Source organism: Mus caroli, unplaced genomic scaffold (genome assembly GCF_978045245.1).
Source record: "Mus caroli unplaced genomic scaffold, Mus_caroli_1 scaffold_4, whole genome shotgun sequence".
Lineage (NCBI taxonomy): Eukaryota > Metazoa > Chordata > Mammalia > Rodentia > Muridae > Mus > Mus caroli.
This window is the reverse complement of record NW_028227259.1, coordinates 91490763-91503374: the sequence shown is the minus strand read 5'-3', so window position 1 is coordinate 91503374 and position 12612 is coordinate 91490763. Positions and strand designations below refer to the sequence as shown.

At 37.9% G+C, this 12612-nt stretch overlaps 2 pseudogenes; one reads left to right on the top strand and one right to left on the bottom strand.

The window, feature by feature from the left end:
• Nucleotides 1–1350: 1350 nt before the first annotated feature.
• LOC147005190 (heat shock cognate 71 kDa protein pseudogene) lies at nt 1351–3206 on the bottom strand (annotated as a pseudogene).
• Nucleotides 3207–5198: 1992 nt separating this feature from the next.
• Nucleotides 5199–9187, top strand: LOC147005189 (heat shock cognate 71 kDa protein pseudogene; annotated as a pseudogene).
• Nucleotides 9188–12612: the final 3425 nt, after the last annotated feature.

Here is a 12612-nt window from a genome sequence, read left to right as displayed (position 1 = left end):
TTTAATTCTGAGAGTAATCCCAGAGCATTGTATTTCCAGTTGACTGAATGTTTTAGTTTGGTAGTGATCTATTTTTTTTTTTTAATTTGTAAGAGTTTGCCTTTAATTGTGCAGGGTCAAACTCAATAATCTAGGTCAGTGATTCTCAGTTTTCCTAATGCTGTTACCCTTTCCTATTCTTCCTCATGTCTTGATGACCCCAAACACAAGGTTTTGTGTTTTTGTTTTTGTTTTTTGTTTTTTGTTTTTTGTATTTTTGTTTTTATTACTTCCAAACTGTTTGAACTCATAATGTAATTATCTAATATATGGGATATCTGATATGTCACCACAAGTGATCAGGTTGACAACCATTACTCTAGGTGGTCTTGAAATTAACAATGTCTTCTGAGTGGCCATTACTTTAGCTTTGAGTTATCAAACCAATCCTCACATATTATTTTAAAGAATCCAAAGTCACAGAAACACATACACAAAAATACACATACAAACACATACAAACACACAAAAAAACAACCATGTGTTTGGTTTGAGATTTTTCCCTTAAATGTTGCAAAAATGAACATGCAAAGAAATCACCTACAAAATCACAACCAAAACTAAACAACCCAAACCAAACCAAACAAAACTGAGCCAAAAAACTTAAAAATGCCATTGAGTTAGATTTATGTTGTCAAGCTCCTGATGATGGAGCCTACCCTGAAGTGTGGCTCATACACATAGTGAGACTCTTTTGGAGAAAATACCTATCATGTATTAATTGCAAATAGCTTCCTTGTAGTAATGGAAGCCCATGTGCTCTCCCTGTCTCAGTGCAAGGAGTCCACTGGGCTTGAACCCTTGTAGGCATTGCACTTGTTGCCTTGAGTTCATGTGTGTCAGTCTTGATGTATACAGAAGATGCTGTTTTCTTGGAATCACCAATATCCTCTGTTTTTTCTATCTTTTTTCATGTGTATGATGAGCGTGCTTTGATGAAGATATCCCTCTTAGGACTAAGTGCTCCAAAGTCTTTCATTCTTTTTACATTTTCCTGTTGTAGGTCTACGTTTGAGTTCAAATCTATGGTAAGAGGAAGCCTTTTTAATGAGGACTGAGTGAGGTACTTGTATACTGGTATAGCACTATGTCATTTTATGAGGTTTTTTTATAGCTATACAAGCACAGTACTCCTACTTAGTTATATTTTTCTGCAAACTATCTTTAACTTTAACTAGTTTTATTATAGATTCCTTATTAAAACCATCATGTTATGTTATCTATGGAATAATGCTACACTCTGTATTTGGTTGACTTAAAACACTTCTTCATTGGTGGGGCACTTATGAGGCACAAGATGAAGTGCTCCTTCTACAGAGAGGCCACCAGGCATCCCTCCGGGTACATCTCCAGCAAAACTTGGTAATGATATGATTGTAGACTTTCCCTAGTTTTCTGCTGATGCTCAAATTCTTCCTTCTCTGCAGTCTGGTTCTTATCCAGCCACCTGATGATTTCATTACACTTGCCAAGAATCTTCTGTGTGTCCTCATCATTCACATTTCCTTGAAGTTTCTCATCCTCAGCAGTTGTTTTCAAGTTGAAGGCATAAGACTCTAGTGAATTCTTGGAGGAAACCTCATCTCTCTGCTTCTTATCCTCAGCTATGTATTTCTCAGCTTCTTGGGCCATGCACTCAATATTCTCCTTGCTCAGGAGGCTCTTGTCATTGGTGATTGAGAGCTTGTTCTATTTTCTTTTGCTTTTATCTACAACAGAAACATTGAGGATGCCAATAGCATCAATGTCAAAAGAAACTTCAAACTGAGGAACCCCTCAGAGTGCTGGAGGAATGCTTGTATACTCCAACTTTCCAAGCATGTTGTTGTCCTTGGTAATGAAGGTCCTCTCATGTTCATACACCTGAATGAGTACATCTGGCTGGTTGTCAGAGTAGGTGGCCAAGTCTGTGTCTGCTTGGTTCAAATTGTGAAATTGTGCTTGATTATTACAGTCATGACTCCACTAGAAGTTTCAATATCTTGGGAAAGACTTGTGATATCTAAGAGCAGTAAATCCTTAACATTCTTATACTTGTCTCCAGATAGAATTGCTGCTTGGACTGCTGAACCATAATCAACAGCTTCATTGGTGTGAATGCTCTTGTTAATTTTTTTCCATTGAGTAAGTCTTGCAGAAGTTTCTGAATCTTGAGAATTCTTGTAGAACCACTCACCATGCCAATATCATAGATATGTGCTTGTCAGTTTGACATCTCAAAGAGCCTTTTCTACAGGGTACAGTTCACCACAGATCAGGACACCATTCAATTGCCCAGTTCGAGCCTGGGTAATGGAGGTATAGAAGTCAATTCCTCATAGAGAGAATCAATCTTAATACTGGCCTGGTGCTAGAAGAAAGGGTGCACTTGGCTTGCTCACAGCCAGTGCAGTGTAGCCAGACAGCTCACTTGCTCTCACTTATGTCCATCTTGTTCTTTTACTTAAACTTAGCAAGGAATGGTTGGCTCTTAGGTGGTCAAAGTCTTTTCCACACAGTGGGTGTCTCTAGCTGTGGATTTGACTTCAAAATTCTATCCTCAATTGTGATAATTGACAGGTCATAAGGGGTACCTCCCAAGTCACAAATCAGCAAACTCCTATGAGGTCTGACCTTTTTATCCAAACCATAAGCAATAGCAGCAGAAGTTGGTTCATTGATAATTCAAAGTCTGTTGAGGCCAGCAGTAGTTCCATCATCTTTTGTTGCCTTCCTTTGAGAGTCACTCAAGTAAGCTGACAGAGGGACCATAGAATTGATAACAGTTTTTCCAAGGTAAGCATCTGTAATTTCCTTCATATTTTTCAGAATCATTGAGTCTACTTCTGTGGGTAGAATCTTTTTCTTTCCTTTGCATTTGAATTCGATCTTGGACCTGCCTGTATCATTGATCACCATTAACTTCATGGCCAGTGCTTCATATCAGACAGAACAATTGCATCATCAAACCTAAGTCTGATCAGACATTTGACTTCAAAAATTGTGTCGGTGGAGTTCATTGCCACATGATTCTTAGCAGCATCCCCAATTGATTCTGTGACATCTAAAGCAACATAGCTGAGTGTGGTGTGTTTACCCTTGTCATTGGCAATTATTTATTCATTTTCATAGTGGAAAACACAGGAGTAGGTGGTGCCAAGATCAGTGCCAACAGGTCCCTTGGCCATGGTTGCTTTTATATAGGCCCAGTTCTGCTGACAACAAGAGCACACAAATCCCCTAATTCTGTCTCTGTGTTCAATGAACACACCTACTGAGTTTATTTAGCTTTTTTCATATATAGTTCTGTCCAGATCTGAACACATGGGATTAGATAGCCTGTGTGAGAGCTTGCCCCTGAACTAGAATGTTTCTCCTCCTCTCAGCAGTCATTAATCACATGTAGCTCCTCATCTGGTGGTGGAAGTATCAAGTAGTACTTCGGACCCCATGGGTTGTAACCTGCAGCTGTCACTATACTGGCCAGCTCTACATCTTTTTATGTTAATGTAGCTCTCTATTATAAGATAAAAAGATTTCCCTTTCCTTTAAAACCAATGTGGACTATTATAGATACACAACTGTCCAAAATATGGGGAATAAGTACATGGAGTGCCCAACATGAACCGATGCAATTGTCATGGAAAGGCTCATGGAGATGAGAAAGAAAATGCAGTTCTTGAGAGCAGAATTCAATAAAGGGATAGAGACATTGAACATGAAGCTGAAAAATCAATAATCCGATGGAAGAACTCAAAGGACAGCCTTACAAATAGAATTTGAGAAAAAGAATAAAAACTGTATCAGGAAGCAAATATAGAATAGATGAAATCCTCCAAATAAAAAATATGTACACAAACACATACATACACACACACACGGAACATAGAGGATATGTTGTATATCATGAAAATACACTTGCATACACTAGCAAGATTTTGCTGAAAGGACCCAAATATAGCTGTCTCTTGTGAGAGGATGCCGGGGCCTAGCAAACACAGGAGTGGATATTCACAGTCAGATATTGGATGTATCACAGGGCTCCCAATGGAGAAGCTAGAGAAAGTACCCAAGGAGCTAAAGGGATCTGCAACCCTATTGTTGGAACAACATGATGTACTAACCAGAACCCCGGAGCTCTTGTCTCTAGCTGCATATGTATCGAAAGATGGCCTAGTCGGCCATCATTGGAAAGAGAGGCCCATTGGACTTGCAAACTTTATATGCCCCAATATAGGGGAATGCCAGGGCCAAAAGAATGGGAATGGGTGGGTAGGGAAGTGGGGGGCGCTATGGGGGACTTTTGGGATAGCATTGGAAATGTAACTGAGGAAAATATATAATAAAAATATTAAAAATTAAAAAAAAAAAAGAAAATACACAAGGCTATGCACAGGCTTAGGAGGTAGTTTACCATTACTTATATACACCATCCTATCAAATGCACATCGATTATTATAATACCTTTAAATATAATGATCCACAGAACAAACAGTACAATGTTTTACTTAAGTGATGTGTGAAAATATGAAATTAGGTGAAGAAATACTGTTTGAAATAGTCATAATTATTTATGTATGTCTCTAAGAAGTTATCATTTTTTCTTATGATTTTAAGAACATATATCTTTTTACATTATGATATCTTTGAAGGCAAATAAAACTTTTTACTTCTTCATTGTAGCAATTAACATCATATTTTTATACACAACTCACCCACTGCATGTGAAGAGTCTGCTTTCATGAGTTCTTAGGTGGTCAGTATTACAAGTATTCTGGGTATGTTAAGGATTTACATGTAGACTTTCTTCTTGTCATTGTCATCTGCATAACATCATAGCTATTCTCATAGTACTTATTTTGTTTTAGGTTTTTAAAATGATGTGACCCAAGAGCTTCCTCCCTGGTGACTAGCTGACATAATTCCACAGAGTAGCATGCAAGATACCAAGGGAGGAGGGCAGCCAACATGCTAACCCAGCTATGATGCCTATGAACCACAACTGTGATTAATTACCATGACATTGTAACTCTATAGGTGCAATAGTGCTACATGTACCTTGGTATCCAAGAGCTTAATTGGATTTCATTCCCACTCAACAAGAGAGCAATCATGTCTGGGACTGAATCTGTAACCAAGAGCTTAATTGGGTTTTATTCCCACTCAACAAGAGAGCAATCATGTCTGGGACTGGATCTGTGTCAATAATCAAGGAGGTATATTTAGAGGTCTACAACATAGAAGAACTATTATATAAAGATAATGAAAATCAAAGAGAGAAAGAGGAGGTTGTTGATGTAATCCTGGACCAAAGTGTGGAGGTGGTAGTTGAAACAAATACTAGACCAGAGGGAGGAAGACAAAGAGGAGGAGGAGGAACACGAAGAAGAGGAAGTTTTGAAGGAACTAGTGTTCATCTAGGATCATGTTGTCCGATTGGACCACTTTGACACTCACCAGACAGTGGGAGAAAGAAAATAAACAACTCTAAATTAGATATTTTCACAGAAAATTGTTAGCATATACACTCAGCAAGGTATAATTTTAGATGTCTTCTTAAAGATCTACTTTCCCAAGACTTGTGTTGGCCTGAGTTTTTCTCCTTATTTTTTTTAATATTCTGTCACACTGGAAGCAGAAGAATTTAGAGATTTCATGTTGCAGAAACAGTCTTTTGATTTATACTAAAGGTTGTTTTTACTGGAGAGAAGCATGTAACAATTAGGCTCAATGAGATCAGATTGACCTCTCGCTTATTACCTGAAAGGAGCTGGGTTACTTCCCCTGGCCTCCTTCGAATGCCTTGGTCTTTACCAATATTTACCCTGACTTTAATACACTCATTGTTATTACAGTGTAGGAAGTGAGAGGGAATACATGGTATTTGTCTTCTGACATGGGTTACAGTGCTTAATACATTTTCTAGTTCCACCTGTGTTTCTGAAATTATCATATTGTTTTTCTTTTAAAATTAAAGTAAACTTGAAGGGAATGTGGTGCAGATTCCCTAGAAATAAAAAAGAAATACTTTGAGTAAACATAGTCCAGCGTGTGTAATGGGATCAGAGATCTGGGCTAGTGGTGACTTGTGTTAGGTCAAGGAAATCCATCCATTTGGAATATGATAACCCCACATAGAAGCTTGTTACTTCATATTCATTACTTATTTATAAACAAAATTGAGGCCACTCAGCATTGTAAAACCGGATGGAAAATTATGAAGTGTAAAAGTTTGGCCTTGGGTTGAGGATGGAACTGCCTTCCAGGTTCCTCTTCTGCCTTTTGAGTCACTTGAGAAAAGGACATGTCTATGCCAAGTATAGACTATGCTCTGAAAAACAGGCTCCCTAGATTCCTATTTTGTGGTTATTTATTTTTGAGCATCAGAAACCTGTTACATGTTTTTAAGTAAAAGTACTCAAAGCCACTCAGAAAAAATTTCCCCTTTTGATCTGAGCATACAGGTTTCCATTGAAAGCTTGGATGACATTGAATGGAAAGAAATTATTATGAACAAATTCTTAAGCTGGCTCTTAGTTTATGTGTTCACTAAAATGCATCCCAGATAATTCATGCCATATATACTGGGGAATATCTTTGTCACTCAAGTCCATAAAATTGCGGTCATTTTTAATGCCAATAAGTTTCAGAATATTGTCCAGAGTCTGTACTTTAAGAAATAAGTTTAGCCTCACATCAGGGAGGCCAGATGTGTTTTATGTTCCTATATAGACTGAGTAGTTTACACTATAAGATCTTTCAATATAGACCAAAGAGAGGCAGAATGGTTGTCCCTGTGTTAATGCTGTGGTGGTATCATGTAAAACCTGCAGGAGTAAAGAAAACTCTGGTTTTATTTTTTGTCCTTAGGGAAATAACAGTGGTACAGGTTTCTACTTCCTGGAATCATAAGATTAGTTGTGAGATATTCAGACTCACACCTGATTCCTTCTTATAAACTCAATTCCTGTGAGTTATTTAATATTGTGTAGATTTCTAGACAGTGCTTGTGTAGGTACAGCACTTGGTGAGTGCTCAGTGCCTCACTTGCCAAGCTATCCCCCAGTTAGATGTTTTTCCTAAGGTTCAACATTAAAAATATACACAGCAGAAAAGTATTGAGCAATGCACTCAGAAGTTGGACTGCTTTGGTTAGATTAAAGGTGAAGAATTTCTTTAGTTGCAGGGAAGTCTTTGAAATGAAGTGTAAAACTATAGAACACAAAGGACCATGTCAACCAGAGGGACAGTGTGTGCTTTTGTTCCTGTGCTGCGGATCCTAAGTCAAGTTGGTCTGGAGCTGATGTTTTTGAGACAATACCCATTCATCCACTCATCTGTTGAGTTATTTTCCTAATTTGTCATCTGCCACATTGCCTTTAGCAGTTCTGGCTAGTGGGGAAGATACCATCTCTCTAGTCTGTCTTTGGATCAACTGGTAGGACTCTCAGTTCCTTCTCTTGCAGTTTGTGTTCCTGGACGCTGCCATGTTTCCTATTATGACGATAATGGACTGAAGCTCTGAAATAGAAAATCTGCCCCAATCAAATGTTACTCCTTATAAGATTTGCCTTGATCATGGTGTCTGTTAACAGCAATAAACCCTAATTAAGATATTTATCTTAAAAATCTTGCCCTCCATGATATTTATACTGCTGGCTTTTAGTCTCACTTCTTTCTTTCCTTGCAACTCCATAGGAAATGTCAGTCCTATTTGCCAAATTCTCTCCTCTCCTCCCCTCACAGTTCTGTTCTTCTCTTGCCCCACCTCACAGCATACCTCTTTTATTGATGTGTTAATGAAATATAACATTTCTAGACACATCTATGGGATTAGTTTTCTCTTCATTCTTATAACTTCATTGAATCATTGCAGACAGTAGCTACCAGGAGTTCCAATTCAGAGGCTGATCACCCTGGGTGCACATTCAGGATTTCAATTTTAGTTGCCATGGAATAAATTCTCAGTGTGGGGAAGGTTCTTCACATTATTTTTATTGTTGCTGCAAATAAGGGTTTAGATGAACATTTCAATTTCCTAAGGAGATTCTGATATTAATCTTAATCATATGTATTGATAATCTTTTTTGATATATGTATCATTTTCTTGTTTAGTGTTTGAATACTTTTATTTCCTCATAGTAAAACTTGAGATTGTAGTTTCTTTAGTAATTCAAAACCACTCTCTACTTAGAAAAATCCACAATCAATATTCTTTTTTTCAAAATTTTTTTAGATACCAGAATCCTCAAGATTCAGAAGCTTCTACAAGACTTCCTCAATGGAAAAAATTAACAATAGCATTCACACCTATGAAGCTGTTGATTATGGTGCAGCTGTCCAGGCAGCAATTCTATCTGGAGACAAGTATGAGAATGTTAAGGATTTACTGCTCTTAGATGTCACAAATCTTTTCCAAGAAATTGAAACTTCTAGTGGAGTCATGACTGTAATAATCAAGCACAATATCACCATTTGAACCAAGCAGACACAGACTTGGCCACCTACTCTGACAACCAGCCAGATGTACTCATTCAGGTGTATGAAGATGAAAGGACCTTCATTACCAAGGACAACAACCTGCTTGGAAAGTTGGAGTATACAAGCATACCTCCAGCACTCTGAGTGGTTCCTCAGTTTGAAGTTACTTTTGACATTGATGCTAATGGCATCCTCAATGTTTCTCTTGTAAATAAAAGCAAAAGAAAGGAGAACAAGCTCTCAATCACCAATGACAAGAGCCTCTTGAGCAAGGAGAATATTGAGTGCATGGCCCAAGAAGCTGAGAAATACATAGCTGAGGATAAGAAGCAGAGAGCTAAGGTTTCCTCCAAGAATTCACTAGAGTCTTATGCCTTCAACTTGAAAACAACTGCTGAGGATGAGAAACTTCAAGGAAATGTGAATGATGAGGACACACAGAAGATTCTTGGCAAGTGTAATGAAATCATCACGTGGCTGGATAAGATCCAGACTGCATAGTAGGAAGAATTTGAGCATCAGCAGAAAACTAGGGAAAGTCTACAATCCTATCATTACCAAGCTTTGCCAGATTGCTGGAGGTGAACCTGGAGGAATGCCTGGTGGCCTCTCTGTAGAAGGAGCACTTCATCTTGTGCCTCATAAGTGCCCCACTGCCGCAGACCCTCTGGGTCCTGTGCCTCTGTAAGAAAGAGTCTCTGGAGCAGATAGGCAAAGAGTCAGATATGACATACAGAAACGAACACGCAAGAGAGGTGTTGACTCTGAATGTAATTTTCTGGTAAAGCATGAGGCTATTATACAAGGAATTATCAGGAGCTACAAATCACAAGTAAGATAAGGTACACTGAAATTTACCAGATACAACAGAAAAGAATTTGCAGGACCTAGTTAAATGTTTACATTAGGGATAACAAGAACTGCCTGTGAAAAGCCTAATTCCAGGAGGGAATTTCACACTTTAGAGTTTATAGCACCATGGGGTTTAACTCTTGACAGGCTTTAAGAGTAATGTAGTGTCACTGACCCCTTATTAAATTTTATCTAGTCCGGAGACTTTCTTACTTATCAGTATATTAACTCACTCCTGACATGTAATGTAACCTGTGTAACCTGTAATAAAGATTTCTATCTCAGTGAGACTTTTAGTCTCCTTTTATGCAGACAGCTGGATTAATTGTTTTATAGCAGTGCTTAATTAGTTACTGAATAGGTTAAGCTCCTTGCTGCTATCTGGGAATCTCAGAACACTGGGAAAGGGCTTTAGGAATACAATCTTAAAAGGCATTTACTATAAGGTAATGCTTAGTAGAGTGCACGTGAATCTATACATTAGACTAACACAGTGGAAATTTGATTTGTTGGGTAAGACACCAAAGCTCCGGGAGGGAATTTTCATGGAACTCTTGTCCTCATGAACAGCTTCCAGGCTTTCACCTGCCAAACTGATCCATACTGGAGAGTTGACCTCCAGTTGCTCGAAATTTATTTCTCACGAGCAAATTTTGGGCATTTCTGCCTCAAAAGCCTACTCCACCAGAATCCTCTGGAACCCCAACAATGAAGAAGTTGTTTAAGTCAACCAAATACAGAGTGTAGCATTATTCCATAGGGTAACATAACATGATGGTTTTAGTAAGAATGTATAATAAAATTAGTTAAAGTTAAAGATAGTTTGCAGAAAAATATTACTAAGTAGGAGTATGTGTGTGTATAGTTATAAACAAACTCATAAAATGACATACTGCTATACCAATACATAAGTACCTCTCTCAGTCTTCATTAAAAAGGCTTCCTCTTACCATAGATTTGAACTCAAACATAGACCTACAACAGGAAAATGTAAAAAGAATGAAATACTTTGGAGCACTTAGTCCTAAGAGGGATATCTTCATCAAAGCACTCCCATCATACACATGAAAAAAAAAAGATTGAGAAAAAAAAAACCAGAGGATATTGGTGATTCCAAGAAAACAGCATCTTCTGTATACATCAAGACTGACACACATGAACTAAAGGCAACAAGTACAATGCCTACAAAGGGTCAAGCTCAGTGGACTCCTTGCACTGAGACAGGGAGAGCACATGGGCTTCCATTACTACAAGGAAGCTATTTGCAATTAATACATGATAGGTATTTTCTCCAAAAGAGTCTCACTATGTGTATGAGCCACACTTCAGGGCAGGCTCCATCTTCAGGAGCTTGACAACATAAATCTAACTCAATGGCATTTTGAAAGTTTTTTGGTTCAGTTTTGTTTGGTTTGGTTTGGGTTGTTTAGTTTTGGTTGTGATTTTGTAGGTGATTTCTTTTGCATGTTCATTTTTGCAATATTTAAGGAAAAATCTCAAACCAAACACATGGTTGTTTGTTTGTGTGTTTGTGTGTGTTTGTATGTGTATTTTTGTGTATGTGTATTTCTGTGTCTTTGGATTCTTTAAAATAATATGTGAGTATTGGTTTGATAACTCAAAGCTGAAGTAATGGCTACTCAGAAGACATTGTTAATTTCAAGACCACCTAGAGTAGTGGTTGTCAACCTGTGGGTCATGATCACTTGGGGTGACATATCAGAGATCCCATATATTAGATAATTACATTATGAATTCAAACATTTTGGAAGTAATAAAAAACAAAATCAAAAATACAAAAAATAAAACAACATCAACAAAAAAAACTTGTGTTTTTGGTCACCAAAACCCGAGGAAGAATAGGAAAGAGTAACAGCATTAGGAAAATTGAGAATCACTGACCTAGATTATTGAGTTTTACCCTGCACAATTAAAGGCAAACTGCTCCAAATAAAAAAAAAAAAACATAGATCACTACCAAACTAAAATATTCAGTCAACAGCAAATACAATACTCTGGGTTTACTCTCAGAACTAAACAAAAATGACTTTGGTAAGTCAACTTTGTGATATGTGAAAAGAATGCATGAGATCAGATGTGTAAAAAATTATAAGTTCAAACTTAAAATTCTGCCTCATTTTTACAGTTCAAAACTTAAAGCTGAAATGAACATAATCTAAGAATAAGAGTCCATTATTTCAGAAACTATAAATTTTATTACCACGGTACCCTGAGATACAGACAGAGACAGAGACACAGAGAGAGACAGATACACAGAGAGAGACAGAGAGAGACAGAGAAAGAAAGGGAGACAGAGATACATAGAGACAGACAGAGAATATGTGACTAGCAATAGAGCAACAAGTTTTCAACTGTGAGGTGAACAGTCTTTCTTTTTTTCTTTCTTTTCTTATTTTTAGATTCTATATCTCTATATTCTTTTTTTTTAACTTTTTTTTAATTAGGTATTTATTTCATTTACATTTCCAATGCTATCTCAAAAGTCCTCCACCTGCTCCCCCACCCACTCCCCCACCCACACACTCCCACTTCTTGGCCCTGGAGTTCCACTGTACTGAGGCAGATAAAGTTTGCAGGACCAATGGGCCTCTCTTTCCACTGATGGCCAACTAGACCATCTTCTGATACATATGCAGCTAGAGACACAAGCTCTGGGGGGTACTGGGTAGTTCATATTGTTGTTCCACCTATAGGGTTGCAGACCCCTTTAGCTCCTTGGTTACTTTCTCTAGCTCCTCCATTGGGGGCCCTGTGATCCATTCAATAGCTGACTGTGAGCATCCACTTCTGTGTTTGCTAGGCCCCTGCATATTCTCACAAGAGACAGCGATATCTAGATCCTTTCAGCAAAATCTTGCTAGTGTGTGCAATGCTGTAAGCGTTTGGAGGCTGTTTATGGGATGGATACCCGGATATGGCAGTCTCTAGATGGTCCATCCTTTTGTCTCAGCTCCAAACTGTGTCTCTGTAACTCGTCCCATGGGTGTTTTGTTCCCAATTCTAAGAAGGGGCAAAGTGTCCACACTTTGGTCTTCGTTCTTCTTGAGTTTCATGCGTTTAACAAATTGTATCTTATATCTTGGGTATCCTAAGTTTCTGGGCTAATATCCACTTAACAGTGAGTACATATTTTGTGAGTTCCTTTGTGATTGGGTTACCTCACTCAGGATGATGCCCTCCAGGTCCATCCATTTGCCTAGGAATTTCATAAATTCATTCTTTTTAATAGCTGAATAGTAC